Raw genomic sequence first — 5411 nt, 5'->3', positions numbered from 1 at the left:
TGATTATTTGAATAACTTTTATAATTAATAAAATGTCAAACTAAGTTATTTGGGGTCTAGACTTTTTGTGACTATGGACTAGGTTGTAATACTAATTTAGATACTAAGTGTATGTTTTACTAAAATAGAATGCAACTACAATAAAGCTGGAAAGAATAAATAAAAGGAAAAGAAAACACAAAAACAGAAAAGGAAACTAACCAAAAAAAAGGTAAAAAGAGACCCCCCACTGGACCCCTTGGCCCAACTGGGCCGGCCCATCCCGCACCTCCCTGGCCTATATGGCCCTATCCCCTGAAACCCTAAACCGCTACCCACCCCCACTACCCACTCCCCCCACTCGCGCCCCCAATCCCTCTCCCCCGATCCAATCAGGGATCAGGCCCGACGCCGGCGCCGCCCCTCCCACTCTCCTCCGCGCCCCCCTTCGCCAACTGCCGCCGCCCGGAGTGCCCTCCCCGCCGGTGCCCCGTCGCCCTACGCCGTCGCCACCTCGACCCGGACGCCGCCCCGTCGCACACCATCCTCCTCCTCGTCTCCTCCTCGCCGGACCACCCCGCGCACGCTGCCCGTGCCCTACTCCTTCCATGTGAGCTCCCCCCTCTCCTTGTCCGGTCACCGCCGTGGCCGTGCCCCCTTCCCCCACGGGTCCCTCGTCCCGTGCACGCACATGGCACCTGCGCACCGCGCCCCAGCTCCTGGCCGCGCGGCCCCCCCGTCGATGCGCGCGCGCTCGCGCGCCCAGCGCCCCGCTGCCAACCCGGGGCCGCGGCCTCCTTCCCCGCGCCGCGCCTGGGCCGCGCACCTCACCGCGTCCCCTCCCCGCGCTCGCCCGCACACACAGCCGAGCGCCCGCGGCCGTGCCACTGCCCGCTCGCTCTGCTGCCGCGTCGCACCCATGGCCACGCCCCGCGCGCGCCTTGCCCTGCGCCCGTGGCCCTCCGCCTTGCCTCGCCCCCGCGCTCGCTGGCGCGCACCACCGCCTGCTGCCATGGCTGCTGCTCGCCGCTGCTGATCCCCACCTCCGCTGCTAGCCTCGCCTCCGGCCGCCGCCCGCCGGCCACCCCAAACCCCCCTGCCCGTCGCCCCGCGCTGCTCCTTGCGGCGCCCTATCGGGCGCCCGCTACGCCTGCTCGAGCCGCCCGGTGCGCGCACCCAGTGCCCAATTGGCCATAGGCCTATGACACATGGGCCCTGCCCAGAACGTTTTTTTAATATATATATATATAATAAAATAATAAAAATAAATAAATAAATAAATAATAATTTATTAATTAATTAATTAAAGAATGAATTAACTTAATGAATTTTGATTAATTAAACTAATCAAATAACTAAACTAATTAAACTATTAGCTAGTTAATTAATCAGTCAATGACAGTGGGGCCCACCCCTAATTAATTCTGATTAGGTTAATTAAACTGGATAACTAAATGTGTCACTGACAGGTGGGACCCACATGTTAGGTTGACTAGGTCAACTGCCTATGTCATGCTGACGTCAGCAAACACTGTTCTGGATAATGTTGATTTAAATAATTAAATAAATCCTAAAATTGATTTAAATCTTCTAAAATTAATATAAAATAAACCGCAGCTCGGATGGAAAAACTTTGTACATGAAAGTTGCTCAGAACGACGAGATGAATCCGGATACGCAGCCCGTTCATCCGCCACGCATCCCTAGCATAACAAACACGCAACTTTCCCCCTCCGGTTCATCTGTCCGAAAACGCGGAACACCGGGAATACTTTCCCAGATGTTTCCTTCCTTCATCGGTACCACCTCGTACCGCGTTAGGGCACACCTAGCACCACGCTTTGTCATGTCATGCATCGTCATGCATTTGTTTGCATTATATTTATTTTTTCTTCCCCCTCTTCTCTCGCTAGACACCGAGACCGACGCCGCTGCTACCCAGTACGATTATGGTGTTGACGACCCCTCTCTCTTGCAAGAGCAACCAGGCAAGCCCCCCCTTTGATCACCAGATATCTCCTACTCTTCTCTATACTGCTTGCATTAGAGCAGTGTAGCATGTTACTGCTTTCCGTTATTCCTATCCTGATGCATAGCCTGTCCTTGCTACTACTGTTGTTACCATTACCTGCTATCCTACTGCTTAGTATAAGATGCTAGTGTTCCATCAGTGGCCCTACACTCTTGTCCGTCTGTCATGCTATACTACTGGGCCGTGATCACTTCGGGAGGTGATCACGGGCATATACTATATACTTTACACAGTTACATTACTTATGATACTGTTCGGAGATGGGGGCTGAAGGGGCAGGTGGCTCCATCCCGGTAGAGGTGGGCCTGGGTTCCCGACGGCCCCCGACTGTTACTTCATGGCGGAGCGACAGGGCAGGTTGAGACCACCTAGGAGAGAGGTGGGCCTGGCCCTGGTCGGTGTTCGCCGATACTTAACATGTTTAACGAGATCTTGGTATTTGATCTGAGTCTGGCTATTGGCCTATACACACTAACCATCTACGCGGGGACAGTTATGGGCCCTCAACATCGTGGTATCAGCCGAAGCCTTCGTGATGTCAGCGACTGAGTGGCGCGCGCCGGATTGGACCGTAAGCCTGCTCTTGTATTAAGGGGGCTTGTTTTGCTTCCGGCCGCGTACGCAACGTGCAGGGGTGCAATGAGCGATGGGCCCAGACCCCTGCGCCATAGGATTTAGACCGGTGTGCTGACCTCTCTATTATGCCTAGGTAGGGCTGCGACGTGTTGATCTTCCGAGGCTGGGCATGACCCAGGAAAGTGTGTCCGGCCAAATGGGATCGAGCGTGTTGGGATATGTGGTGCACCCCTGCAGGGAAGTTAATCTATTCGAATAGCCGTGATCTTCGGTAACAGGACGACTTGGAGTTGTACCTTGACCTTATGACAACTAGAACCGGATACTTAATAAAACACACCCTTCCAAGTGCCAGATACAACCGGTGATCGCTCTCTCACAGGGCGACGAGGGGAGGATCATCGGTTAGGATTATGCTATACGATGCTACTTGATGCTACTTGGTGAACTTACCATCTACTCTCTCCTACATGCTGCAAGATGGAGGTGGCCAGAAGCGTAGTCTTCGACAGGATTAGTTATCCCCCTCTTATTCTGGCATTCTGCAGTTCAGTCCACATATGATACCCTTATTCCATTTGATACCCATGCATATGTAGTGTAGCTCCTTGCTTGCGAGTACTTTGGATGAGTACTCACGGTTGCTTTCTCCCCCCTTTTCCTCCTTTCCTTTTCTTTCTGGTTGTCGCAACCAGATGCTGGAGTCCAGGAGCCAGACGCCACCGTCGACGACGACTCCTACTACACCGGAGGTGCCTACTACTACGTGCTGCCCGCTGACGACGACCAGGAGTAGTTAGGAGGATCCCAGGCAGGAGGCTTGCGCCTCTTTCGATCTGTATCCCAGTTTGTGCTAGCCATCTTATGGCAACTTGTTTAACTTATGTCTGTACTCAGATATTGTTGCTTCTGCTGACTCGTCTATGATCGAGCTCTTGTATTCGAGCCCTCGAGGCCCCTGGCTTGTAATATGATGCTTGTATGACTTATTTTATTTGTAGAGTTGTGTTGTGATATCTTCCCGTGAGTCCCTGATCTTGATCGTACACGTTTGCGTGTATGATTAGTGTATGATTGAATCGGGGGCGTCACAAGTTGGTATCAGAGCCGACTGCCTGTAGGAATCCCCCTTCCACACTCCTTGGCCAAAGTCGAGTCTAGACATTGCAAAAAGTTTTACTAACATGGCTGTGCGGCCCCTGGGCCCACGTCGCCATCGGGTGTTACTAGGATCTTTTGCTCCTCGACCTTTACTCTGGGACTCTAACCTCTCTTCTATTCGGGTTAAATGAATTTTGCTAAATCTAACATTAGGATCTCGTTATCACTCACCCGGAGAGCCCCTTATTACTGATGATCGTCTGCTGCACGTGAAGACCCTGAAGATACTCTCTGCTGTTAACCCGAGGACCTGTGTTCATCGCGTTTGCAATTCCCCTTCCACCGTCAACCCTTATGGATAACTACTTTCAGTTGTTATTCTTACAATCATCCCCAGTTGGTCTTGTTATTACAGGATACCCCGAAATACTCGTCGTTGTTTCGATAATCCTTTGAGCTTACTGCCTTGATGTTCTTTGTCACCTGAATAACCCTATGGATAATTCTCGCGCTTATCGAGTATCTGCTCATCCCCCAGTTGTTCATGTGTTTCACAATGGTCTTCGAAATACTATTCGATCCTCCAAAAATCCTTAGTAGCTTATTGCTCTGCAATACTTGTCTTCTTGCATTATGGATGCTTTCCATATGTCTGGCAATATTCGTTAGTATCCTTAGACACCGTCATTTTGATCCTATTGATTCAACATGTGTGCGAATGCACGCAATCATCAGTTGATCCTTTTAAATTATCTTTCCGGCTCAGACATCATTTTAAACATGAGCTGGTTCTCGACCAATCAGATTGCCATCGATTGTACCCCTAAGCATACGCAACTTATCCATCCTTAATCAGAGTGTTTGCTTCTGATCCCTTGATTGGAAATCATAAATCTTTTGCATTTGAGCTTTGAATTAGTCAGTTGTTTCTATAGTCTGATCTCCTTGCATTGTCTCTTCCTCTGGTTGAGTACCGATGCTCACATCAGACCCCTGGTGGACCACCAGATCCTTTGTTGGATTTTATCCGATAGCGTCCTTCATATTCTATAAGCTGGTGAGTCTTTCCTCGGATACATAATGCTTTTGGTAAATTGTATCCTCTGTTTTCTCAACCATGCTCTGTTTTCGAGCTGGTGGTATTTACGATTGAAGTTTGTGGTTTATGTTCCTAAGATGCCCTGATGGGTTGAACCTATGCCTTCCTTAATATGTGTGTACTCGGAAGTTTCACGGGTCATACTCATCTGGTATTTCACCAGGTAAAACTATCAACACTAATGCCATTATCGAAACGAGAAGTGAATGTAAGGTTATGCTTTGGAGAAGTGGGAGTCGACCTTGGATTTTGTGTTCATGCCCATGGACCCGAGGTGGAACTTATCATGGGAGCTTCTCGTAGTAATAATAATCCCCTTGTTATAACTTCTTCTCTTATCTATGCTTGGTCTTTTGCGACCGTGGTTTCGACCATATTGTTCTTCTTTGATCCCATTTCTTGGGCAAGTTTAAGTGCTTGCCTTCTGCAAATGATTTCACTTGTCCAACCTCTATCCCGCTCTACCCTTGAGTATACCCTCTGGTACCGCGAGAATATCATGGAACTACATAACTTCTTATGGGTTCTTCATCAACTGTTATTTCTCACCGATTCCAATTTTCCTAGGTTCTGGGTTGTCGTCAACCGAGAACACTAATAAGTGAATCAATTCCGCACTTCGAT

General features: G+C 49.8%; 1 long non-coding RNA gene across 1 annotated transcript; it reads left to right on the top strand.

Moving 5' to 3' along the window:
• Positions 1 to 340: 340 nt before the first annotated feature.
• On the top strand, positions 341 to 3569 carry LOC147992110 (uncharacterized). The gene is made up of 3 exons (XR_015615046.1): positions 341 to 589; positions 1893 to 1967; positions 3283 to 3569. It is a non-coding gene; the product is annotated as an uncharacterized LOC147992110 (long non-coding RNA).
• The last annotated feature ends 1842 nt before the right edge of the window (positions 3570 to 5411 follow it).

This window comes from Triticum urartu, chromosome 1A, assembly GCF_056163025.1.
Source record: "Triticum urartu cultivar PI428250 chromosome 1A, HENAU_Tu73, whole genome shotgun sequence".
Lineage (NCBI taxonomy): Eukaryota > Viridiplantae > Streptophyta > Magnoliopsida > Poales > Poaceae > Triticum > Triticum urartu.
The sequence above is the reverse complement of the archived record's forward strand: the minus strand, read 5'-3'. Positions and strand labels throughout refer to the sequence as shown.